The following is a 12,314-nucleotide window of genomic DNA, read 5'->3' on the forward strand; positions in this document are numbered from 1 at the left end:
CTTATGTGTGCTGAGTTACTTCAGGTGTGTCTGACTCTTTGTGACCCTATGGACTGTAGCCTGCCAGGCTCCTCTGTCCATGGGATTCTCCAGGCCAGAATACTGGAGTCAGGGGTCATGCCCCCCTCTAGGAGATCTTCCTGACCCAGGGATTGAACCCGTGTCTCTTATGTCTCCTGCACTGGCTGGCAGGTTCTTTACCAATAGTGCCACCTGGGAAGCCCAGTCCTAACATAAGCCATCAGTTCAATTTGTTCTAACTTCTGGGGCTTCAACAAAGAAACACTGCTGGCTAATTTAAAATCTGACTAGCTCCTAATTCTCTGGCTCTCTAGCACTTCTATGTTTCCAACCAGTGTTGTGATTCTAGGCTTTTATTCTGTTAAGAATATATTTTAATGATATACCTGGTTGTGTTGTATCTGTCAATGATTTTATTTTGGTGACATTTCAAAAGATTGGTTTTTAATCAGCCTTCTGGTAAAACTGCATTACTGAATAAGAAAAGCAGATTTTTAATGATGAATCACCTTTGGGTCTCACTGCTGATTTTTAATAGTATAAACTAATGAATGGTTCCAATCTTCATTCAATACTCATGTCACAAGTGTTCATTCAACTACTGTGTTCACAGCAAGGTGCAAGGCTTTCTGTGTTCGAGGATGACATAGTAACAGATTCATGTGACATAGTAACAGATTCATGTGACGTACACACAGAATAAACAATTACAAGCTAAAATTTACATGAATTTACAAGCAAAGTGATAACAAATAACATAACAATAAAGTATGCTGACAAGTTCTTAAGGGATGAGTGGACAATGAATTCTGTACTCTCTGTTATGGAGGTGTTAATCAAGGAAAGCTTATTGGAAAACTAAGCTTGATTCTATTTTGCGTATTGATTAAGTAATAGCTCTTGCTGAGTAGCTTCCCACCACTTTATATCTAAAACCAATACTACCACCTTCTCAGGTCTAGAAATTTCTCTTATCCTTACGTGTCCCTTTTTTGAATTCTATGTTTCAAAGATTTTTTCCTTTCCTTTTTCCATCTCATTGCTAAAAATTATCATTTACTTCTTTCCAATATTAAAACCCCCAGTCTCAGCCCCAGTCAGTTCACTTCCGAATTATATTACCCCCCCAAAAAACCTCCCTTTAACCTTCCCTTCCCTTTTTAAACCATCACGTACCAAGAACAGTGTCTGGCACCCATCAGGTACATAATGTCTATCAACCAAAGATAAATCAACTTTATACTATTATTTTTAATCATTCTATTCCACTCCACTGTAGAAAAGCTACCTGCTGACCTTAATCTGGACTACGCTGAAGCTAGATATGACCACTAATACATGTCTTCTAGAACACAATGCTCCTTTAGCTTTGTTCAAAGAGTAGAACCAGACTTTTGAGGCACAAATATGTTCCAGGGGGAAGTCAGCTGAATCATGGGTTAGAAGAGGTCCTTGAGACAGGTCCTCACACACAGGAACTATCTCACAGTCACCAGTGTCTATGGATAGGGCTTTTGGATGTCATATACTCTTGTATAGTTTTTAGCTCAAAGGTTCAAAAGTCACTAAGAAATTATGATTGTTACTAATAGGAGGCTCAGATCTCTTCATATTCAGAGTTCTGAGGAACTGAGATCCTATAAATGCATTTACACACTCTTCAGGGAGGATAAAAATTAACCTTCCCAGTATGCCATAGTTTGAATCCCAGAACACACAGATCATACTAATCACCTAAGGATGGAGATACTTCTCATCACTTAAATATGGGAAAATCTGGATCACTAAGAGGCTATCTCTTGCAATCCTAATACAAGGCATTCTATTCCATCTGAGAGCTACAGAAGCATGAGAACCGATCAAAATATGCTGGATAGTCCTCTGAAATTATTATGGGATATTGTTGTCTTGAGAAATCTACTTCTTGTAATATCTGCTGGTGATGAGGCTTAGAGAGAAAAGAAGATTTTGTCAATCAGAAGCTCATCAAGAGTGCTGGAGAATAAAATATTAAGGATGAGGAGTATTTATTTCATTGTTAGATTATTTCCAAGCAAAAGAGATAGTTTATCTCTCATATTTTAAAAAAATAATTACAAGAAGTCCCTTAAGAAACACCTATGATGTTTAATTGGAATTTGTGGTTTCAATATTTATTCAGAGATTTCAATACATATTCACAGAGAGATACACATAGTAATAAAGGTGTGTTTGCATGTATGTGTATACATGTATGTATTTCCTGGCTCTGTCAATCAGAAGAATCCACAAGCAAAGACACCCCAATAGTAGTGAGCACACTTGGCATCAAGAGCTTGGTTTCTAAATATCATTATCCAATAAAGAGAACCCGGGAGGGAAAGTTGATTGAAAGGCCTGAGGCAAAGAAAATAAAGATGAGTCTGGAGTATCTTGTTGTACCAAAAGGTAAAAAGTGCTCATAAAGTGATGGGTGTATGTCAAAAAGACACATGAGCCAACCTGAAGGGGTTCTCAAAGTCCAAATCTAGGGAATTTGAGCAATAAAAATGAATAATGATAATAACAGATTCTAACCCATGGAATAAAACTAATATTCACAAATCCACAGTGATATAAAAAAATGGTTGAATAAGAAAATGGAAGAGACAGATCAGCTCCTCCTTATAGTAAAATGACATTTAATAAACACAGAAGTATTGATAGAAATAGAAGATTGCTGCTAGTCAAATAACAAAGAAATAATGACTTCCAGCAAGAATCACCAATGGATGTTAATATCAATAGATGAAGGTATAATGAGAAACAAGATATTTGTCTAGTCTCAAAGTATCCCCTCCCAATAAGACATTTATTAATTATAAAGATGAAACATAATAATTTTATAGCAGAGAAACCTGGCATGCACCATCTTAACCATATGATGAAATTTAGCAGTGTATTGATATCATATTCCAGTGGTATGATAGGCTGAAAAGGGCACAACATTACTCTATGCCTCTCCTGCCAAAAGTTCAATAACCTCAATCTAATCATGAGAAAACATCAGACCAATACAAACTGAGGGCCATTCTACAAAATAACTAGCCAGTATTCTTTAAAAGTACCAAGGTCATAAGGAACAAAGGAAGATTGAGAAGCTGTCACAGACTGAAGGAAACTAAGACAAGACAACTAAATGCAATAGATCCCTGTCTGGATCCTGGATGAGAAAAAGAACAGGGGTGGGGAAAACAATGTAATTCAAAGAAAGTGTATAGATTTAGTTCATGGTATTTTTATCAATGTTAATTTCTTATTTTGATATCTGTACTATGGTTATGTAATATTAGGGTAAGCTAGGAAAATATATACAGGAACTCTATGTACAATTTTTGCAACTTCTGTAAATGTAAATAATTTCAAATGAGAGAGAAAAAACAAATACTGACTGGCAAACCAGAGTGTCTCCAGATTGCAAATTTTGATACAGAGTTCGAATGTCTATTTTTCTACCAGAACCAGAGATTTGCATGCATGTGTGCTAAGTTGCTTCAGTAGTGTTCAACTCTTTGAAACCCTGAGGACCATAGTCCATCAAGGTCCTCTGTCCATGGGACTCTCCAGACAAGAACTGGAGTGGGCTGCAAAGCCTGCCTCCAGGGGACCTGTACTATAGTTATGTAATATTAAAGTAAATTGGAAATATGTATATAGGAATTCTATGTACACTTTTTTCAACTTTTGTTAACTCTAAATAATTTCAAATGAGAAAGAAAGAAAAAAGAAATACCCATCAGCAAACTAGAAGCATCCCCAGATTGTCAATTTTGATAAGAGTTCGAATATTTGGTTTTCTACCAGAAACAGAGATTTACTCTGTCCCAAAGACACTCTAGCCAGCAAACTCCAAACTAGAGTCAGCAGATGTCAATTTAATGACATAAATCATGGCTGTCTGGTACCTCACTTTGAAGAAATGAGCCTTGCTCAGCCTGAGCTAACAGTACAGCTTAAAGCTTGAGACACTGTATCAGCCTCCACCATCTCAAAAATCTACTACAGTCAGCAGTGAGAAGGAAAGATGCCCAAGTGAAAAGTGACTTTCTTATTATTTATGAGTCACAGATGAGTTTTGTGAAGGCTCTCTAATATCTTGATTTCAAAATGCATGGCTTCTTTGAGTTTTCTAACAAATATAACCTGAATTTGGTTTTGAACTGATCACTCTGAAATATTTTAACATGCTCTCTCCATTCTCTTCAGAGTCCTCTTGTTGAAACATGCTTATTAAAAACCATCATCCAAGACCCAGTGTTTTTAAATGTTATTCGCTCAGTCGTGTCTGACTCTTTGTGGCCCCAAAGACTGTAGCTGGCCACGCTCCTCTGTCCATGGACTTTCCCAGGCAAGAATACTGGGTCGAACCTGGGTCACCTGCATTGCAGGTGGATTCTTTACATCTGAGCCACCAAGGAAGCTCCAATCCGAGGCCTAGTCTCTAAAAAAGAAAAAAAATTCAAATCTATTACTGCCATATCTGCAACTTCTATGATAGGATCCAAAGGCAGAAGTTGATAGAAAAAAGCTAATCCAAGTCTTGCAGCACAAATTCAGTTCACCAAAATCTCCCTGCTGTAGTTACTTCCAGAGGATCAAGAGGTAGTTACTTTCATAGGATCAAGAAGTATGCAAGAAACATGTCACATGTGGGCATGATGATGCCAAGGTTACCAAATGGCTCTTTTTCAACCAGTCCTTATCTCACCATAATTTACACGAAACTTGCCAGGGAAGACCACAAACATCTCCAGGCACTTCTGCCATCTCTCCTAAAGGGCTTCCCTCATCTATTTTTCCTCTCCGTAACTTTCCCTCATGCCCATATACTTGACACAATCTTTTATTTTCTCCCCCACTAATTATCCTTTCATTCAAAGTTCAACATCAAGTCTATCTCTTTAAGGAGCCTGGTCTAGGAAATACAGTTAAGAAAATATGCTGGCTGCCAAGTGTTGGAAAACATTCCTCTTCAATCCTGGACAATTAAACAGTATCTCCAAAATGAATCTAAGGGGCCATAAATTGGTGACATGTCTGGTTTATTAAGATTTATGATCTCCTTAAAAGCAATAATCATATTGTTTAAATCACTTAAGCCTCAAACAATAAAAATAATCTTTTAGAGCTCAATTCTACCTTTGTTATCTCAGATGGGAGATATATCTAAGTATTTGAAGTGGTGTGGAGTTGTTAAGAACTTTCTAAAAATTAAGCTGACCTCACAAACACCATCCATCACCACCACTGTAAATATTTCTGTATCTTTTAATTAGAACATAAGACAAAGTCAGTGGTCCAATATTCTTGGCACCGCTCAATAGCTGTGTCATTAGGAATAGTTATTTGTAGTCTTTGGATCCACATATACTTGATTTAGTGAGTAAAAAAGAAATAAAAGAAATTGCATTTTGCTAATGATTTCTTTCTGGAAACATACAGTCATCAAAATAAAATGCCACCTACTACTACTTATGTTTATAATCAATCATCAGTCATTTGTGTTCCCGTTAGCCATCTGCCCTTCATTCCAAGTATCCCACATACTTCATTCCTCTAAAAAATGTAAGAGTTAAAAATAGAAACAGATAAAACAATCTGAGGAAAGAAGATAGATGCAAAAATATGGGGAGACACAGCATTCTCCTTTGCGGAAACCTGCAAAATCATGCTTCTTCTGAGATCAGACCTTGACCTGCTGATGTTGATGGTTATGATGATGACGATGCTTCTAGAAAGAAAGGGGTGAACTTTGGTTCCCAGAAAGAATGCTCACCCAGGTAACTGCACACACAGGTGACGTGTACATGGCTGCCCGTGGGAGCCCCTCCCTGTGACATTTATTATGTGTGGTTTTGTCACGTGCTATTAACCATGGTGCCACAGTCCCCAAAGAGTCTGAAGTATAGAAACAGGGAGAAGAACTTCTTACCTTTCTCCTGGGAGTATCCCAAAGCTTAATTACTTTTCTGTGATTTGAAATCGTCACACACATCCCAGAATGGAAATTCAAAGTGACACAAGACAAGCTACTTGTAGTAGGGCAATCTGGCCTTCTTCTGTAAAGCAATCTTCTACAATATGCAGTCTTTCTACATACTCTTCACTATGCTCACACTTTATACTTTTTAGCAAGATCTTTATTATTCTAACTCCTACAGCCAACTTGAAAACTCTATAGGATTGCAAAGTTGATATTTATGGGAACTTTGTGATTTCTTTTTTTCCCTTCAAAGGATGATATGATGTAATGGTTCTGTCATATTTCTAGTCTTTTAAAATTAGGTCAGAGTTTAGAAAAGGAAGTGGAAAGCACGACCAGAGAGTTCTGTTACCATTTTTCTCAGGAACTAGAAGAGGGAAAGGAAGCACCTTGACAAGCTCAGTAAGCATATGGGAGAACCTTACATAACAAGCACCTCAACTCTTTGCCCATCTTCCTGGGTTTCAACATTTCAAAGCAGGTTTGAGGAGGAGAAGGTAACGCTGAACCTAACTCACAGCAGGCAGGATGTGTGAACCAGTGACAAGAATTAACCTTGTAAGATCTAGAAAGTGATTTCTCTGATGATTTTAAACCAACATACACTTTTTCTTGACTTCCATTGTGGGAAAACATTAGGATAGAAGGTTAGGAGAGAATAAATTCTATCTAGATATTGTGGGTAAGCAAGTATATGGCGTAAGTGAAAATCTCTTACTGCATTTTTCAGTTATTAGGTTAAAAAAAAAAACAAACCCACATCAATAGCACACTCCAGAGGTACAACAGAATTACACATCACTACCAGAACTGCTAACTCCACGAAATAACCACAGTGCTGAAATCACTGTAACATCACATTCCTTTCCACTGTTTCTCACATCAACTGGTTGCTGGTGCTGAAACCAAATTAAATATTTCCCTCTAGTAATTTGTAAATTCTGAGAGACACTACTACGAAAATTAATTGAATTCTAAACAATCATGAAAGTTGGGAAATTTCTACCAAAACCTCTTCAGTGTTTCTACTCCCCAAACTATTTTCAACATACAAAAAAAAGTATGTGTTGTATATACTTCCATGGGGAGGCTGGGGAGAAAGGAGACCAGATTAAAGGCTTGGGGAGAGGGTAATGTCTTTGAAATAAACAGCCTCAAATACCCGTTTCATCTCCCAAGGATGTCTTAAGTTGTGGTACAGTTAAAAAAAAAAAAAAGAACAAACAACACAAATCCAAATTAAGTGTTAAGGCGAGTTTTAAAGCCACATAACCTAAGCAGAGTTGGGATCCAGGTCTTATGCTCCTTGAAGGAAGGCTCCTCAAACCTCCAACAACTTAGAATAGCACTTTCTTCCTTCACAGTGTCTGTAATCCTTAAAATTAAGTGTCCACTAGGGATAAGGAGGCCCATGCATAAGAGGTCTTCCTATCTTGGCTCAGGGTTATTTTTCCACATGTTACTTTTCAGAACACACCAATTAGAAGTCTATCACTCTGGCTTCTGTCCACAATTGCTGCAACTACCCTCCATCAGCCCTTTAGGAGAGTCACTCGCTATTACTTGGCCACTGAACTAAAACTAAATTCAACTTACAAGTGGTAGAGAGACACCACTGCTCATTGCAGCTAGAACACTGAAGATGCTTGGGTCCGCTATCAACATACTTTCCAACGAAGCCTCAATTTAGCTTGACACACGCTGGAGGAAATTCCATGTGTTACTTTACAGCTTGAAAAGAAATTTCATTAGATGTCTCTGCTTCAGTCATCACACTTTCATGGACAAAATAAAATTCATGCCTTAATAATAGTCAATTAAAAATCATCCTCCATTAGAGCAAAGACCTGGCTCTGGGTTGAGAGTGTGGATTAAGAAAGACAAAACTGCAGAAGAGATACCCCGAAAGGAAAAGCCCGTCCCCATGTTGGGGAGTGCCAACAGTCCTTGCTTTAAGTCCTGTCCCAGCGACTCTCAAGAGTTCACGGACCTGGGAGAAGGCATGCCCTCCAAGGAGTGATGCTCCCTGGGAACAACAGTGATCCTGACAGTTGCTCAGCTTCACCATTAATTTTCCATAAAGAGCAGTTTTTGCAACGAGCGCTTGTGTCAGGAGGGGCCTGATGCTTCAAAAACCTGTAATTATTCTTGGCTCCCCACCCCCCACAGCCTCTGCACCTGTGTCAGTTCCAGGCACCAGCTGGCCATGTCTTGCCTCCTGCCTCTTAAAGGGGTGGGTTGGGGCTGAGGGGCGGGGTGGGCAGGGGAGCCTTCATTGAAAACCCAGACTCACATTACTTGCCTCTTCTTCCAAAATGCAAAAACAAAACAAAAATGTTTCGACTCCCCAATCTTATCCCTTCCCCCAACGGCTCTTGCCAAAGGAAACAAATAAACATTAATTGGCTAGAGAGCCTTCATTCAAACCAAAATTGCTGAAAAACACAGGAACAGAGAAAGGTCTGACAAGGGGTTATTAATGCTGTTTCACAACGCGCTCTTACTCACTCCCCCACCCGCTCCCGTGAACTCTGCACACACATGCACACACCCTCCCCAAACTCCCCGGGCCCCTCAACACTGAGTGGCCAAGATGGGAACATGCCGAACCCATGACATCATCTCCCCTTCCTCTCCCAAATCACTTGCACAGGCTGACTCAGGCTACTGGGACTTTTTTTTTTTCTTTAAAGCAAACTCATTTTATGGACTCCCTTCTGGTCAATTGTTATATCCTTCTCAGTTGGGTAAATTAAATATATCCTTTTTCTACCTCCCATAAAAATTACATATACATATATGATTGCTTCTTTTTACCCTGAAGCACAATTGCCTATGTGTACAATGTACAGACATACACATACCCAGACAAAGCTTGAATTTCCCAAGAACAACAGGTTCAATTCTCATCAGGGCCCTCAGTGGCAGATGCAATTTAGTGATTGGTGATCACAGAGGATATTTTCGAAACCAAGAGAGTTTTCAAGAATTTCCAGTGTGGCATGTTAAAGGCAGAAGTACTAAGGAATGTTTGTTCTGCTCCTCAGACGGCAAAAATGACAACCAAAACCAGAATGAAAACCAAGCCCTGAGCGGCTTTTCCTGACATACAAGGTTGTACATTTACTTAAATTGAGGTACTTGGAATCCACTTCTCAAAATATTTCAGGTGGCAGCATGAGTGTGCCACTGGGCTGCTCACCCCAGTTAAAGAAACTGGCCCTGAGTGCTCTGAAAGGCAGAAGAGAAGGGGTTAAGAGTTGGCCCTGGAGACAGACTGCCAATGTCCAATATCAGGCTGCGCTACTTACTAGCTCAACTCATTGCTGGGCAAGTTACGCACCACTCTGCCTCAGTTTCCTCATCTGTAAAAAACCTACAACACTCTCAAGTGCCAAGTGCCTAGGACAGGGCCTGAAACACTCTCTCTGGATGCTGCAGCCAGTATAATGTGTTCTTTTTATTGCATGTCTAAGAACATGGAGGGCACGGAAAGGAAAAATAAAAACAGCAAATAATCAAGGGAAAGCAACGCTGTCGAGCAGAAAAGATTCAGTGACCTACCTCATGGGGCTGTTTTCTCACCTACCAGGTGAATGGATGCGGGGTCTTAGGAACCGCTCGTCTGGAGGGTCCAGGATGCCATGAAACAGTGGTGAAAGGGTAAAAGTGATGAAAGGTGGGAACGGCTCATTGAGAACAGCTTCAAAGGAACAGACATGTGGCTCTGCTGCCCAAGTGGCTGGTGAAAGGAAGGAGGCTGAGAACCCAGAGAAAAGCTGGTCTTTGGCCTCTTCACAGGGGACTCATGAAGCTGATGACACTCACTAACCCATGTTTCCAGATACTGTGAAACTAATCCTCTGGTTCACCATGGGTATCGGCCTCACTAGCATTTAATCTTCACTAGAATGTGGATTCCTCAAAGACACCTGGACTTGTGTTTGTCTCATGGTCCGTTTGTCTTGTTGAATGAATGAATGAGGCAATGAATAAGTGAATGAAGCAACTCAAAACAATTCCATCAAAATGTCAACATATTTGAGCATAATTCTGGTCAGGCAGGGGTCCAAGAGTATGATAAAAGCCAAAAATTCTCCCTCCTTCACCAAAAGAACATCAGAAACAAGATGTATGTATATATAATCAACAACAGTCCTTGTAGGATTCCACAGTATTTTAATAATTAAAGGTGATATTGTCTCTTCAATGTTTTTCATTAAAAAAATAAAGTTTTAAATGCTTACTGTCTGGGATACACCCAGCGTTCCTAAATGAGAGGCATATTTAGATTCCTAAAAGGCCATAGGGCAGCCCTGTGTAGGAAGTAAAAGTCATTTCCTCATCTCAAAGAATGTTCCTCTTCCTCTGGCCACTTCATCTTTTCTCCTCTGGCCTCTGGAAACCACCAGGAAGAGACGCCAGAAAAACACAAGTGGACAAGCTGCTATGTTCAATTCTCATTTTTTGCTGGTAAAAGAGCCTGGTCTGGGAATCAGGTTCAATGTCTCCCTTTCTGATGCTGCCTCTCCCCTTCCCACTAAACTACTAACCCTGAGCAGAGAGTTCACTTCCTTCTCCGCAAAATGAGTGAACCATCCTCGCAAAGACTCCTTCCAGCTCCAATTCTTGCTGACAATCCTTCAGTTGCCTGCCGTCACACTTACTTACGTGCCATGGCCAATCAGATCCTACGTGAACTTGTCTTGCCTTCCTCACCTCTCACCCTTCTCCCATGCACACAAACAGACCAAGCTCAGAGCCACAGTGCCTGCTATTACCTGCCCTCTTTTAACCTATGATGTTCTGGTTTAACTGCCACCTATTCAGAGTCCTTTGATTTGCCTAAATCACTCAAACATCCTATTCATTCTCTATCAGACTACCCTGTTTTATTTGCTTTTCAGTTACTTGCCAAGCCCTGAAAAGATCCAAAGTATTTGTTTTCATGTTTACTGTCTTTCTTCCCTACTATTAAGGAAGTTCCAGCAGAGTAGGGACCTCCAGCTTATGTGCCAGTGAATCTCCACACTCAGCACAGGGCCTGGAAAAGCCATCTATACATACTAGTTTAATGGATAAAGGAATCAATGAAGCCATTAGTCAATGCCGAATTCCACGGAGAATGATAGCTGGTCTCTCTAGCCAAGAAATCTATTCTAAAAAGTCTACCTCACGAGGTCAAAGGGCTCCATCAACATTTCTCCCCCGTTCACACGTTAGCACTGGGAAAGCACGTGCTGGTGATTCATTCTCATCAGACTGAGCAGAATAGAGTCTCTGCTCAAGACAAAGGGATCAGTCTTGGGTCCTCACACTTGCCCATTTCAAACAGATGCAAGGAGGGCATTTCTCCTCAGAAGTCGGTATTGCATCATGTGTTCAGAGTGTCACTCAGATGAACAAACCCACCCTCCTCTCCTGGCTTCCGCAACAGGTGCTCATTAACTGGTGCCCTGAGGGGCGAGGCTCAAGCATCTTCTATCATCTATTCCCATTTCTACACCCAAAAGGGGCTCCCTGGGAAAGGCAACTCTGGCCACTGGTCTCGGCAGCCTTGAGGGTCACATCCATTTGGTCCCCAACATGAGTCTCCCTATATTCACTGGTCTTTCCATGAAAGAGTGCATTCCAATTTCACAGGCAGCGAGGATCCTGTTTTCTGCCATCTTAAATAGCCTCACACTCCACTTACATATGTGAGGTCCTGGGAAATTCCTGTTTTGGCCCCTTCTGGTGACTTTCCCCTAAATTCCTAAACACAAAACATTTCGTTCCTCTCCGTTCCCTTCAAGAATTTTACATAAAAAGATATCTCTACTGAGAGATGCTATCTATTTCAGGATCATCATCTCAGAGATACAGAGCCCTCAAACACTGAACCTGGAAGTAAGCCAAAATCCAATTAAGAGGGTATGGTGTTTGAACTAGGCAAGAGCTAAGGGTGAAAATATTGCATATAAGTTGTACAGGGTCCCTGTGTATGTGAGCATGTGCACATGTCACTGACAATGAAATGTAATTCTTTTTCATGTCTTTCAGATGCTTTTCCCTAAACTCATCATTTTTTCCAGAGTCCCAGAGACATTCTCTTTCTTGTTTATTGTTAGGCAATAGGAAGCTTTCAACGATGGCTGGGAACAGATGAGGGAGAAAGAATGGTTTTCCATCATGTAAGGAAAAGAAAAACTGCCCGGCCCATTTCTGAACCACAATCCAATGTTGCAGACTTCAAATTAACAATTCAACCCAACTTGACAGGGAAGAATCAAGTGTTGAGGCCCTGAAGTTT

General features: G+C 40.2%; 1 protein-coding gene across 6 annotated transcripts in view; it reads right to left on the minus strand.

Annotated features, from left to right (window-relative positions):
- The window catches only part of KLF7 (KLF transcription factor 7), a 101,143-nt gene that overhangs the window by 60,395 nt on the left and 28,434 nt on the right, over positions 1-12,314 (minus strand). The gene's annotated exons all lie outside the window — the stretch shown is intronic.

This window comes from Odocoileus virginianus, chromosome 30, assembly GCF_023699985.2.
Source record: "Odocoileus virginianus isolate 20LAN1187 ecotype Illinois chromosome 30, Ovbor_1.2, whole genome shotgun sequence".
In the NCBI taxonomy this organism is placed as follows: Eukaryota; Metazoa; Chordata; class Mammalia; order Artiodactyla; family Cervidae; genus Odocoileus; species Odocoileus virginianus.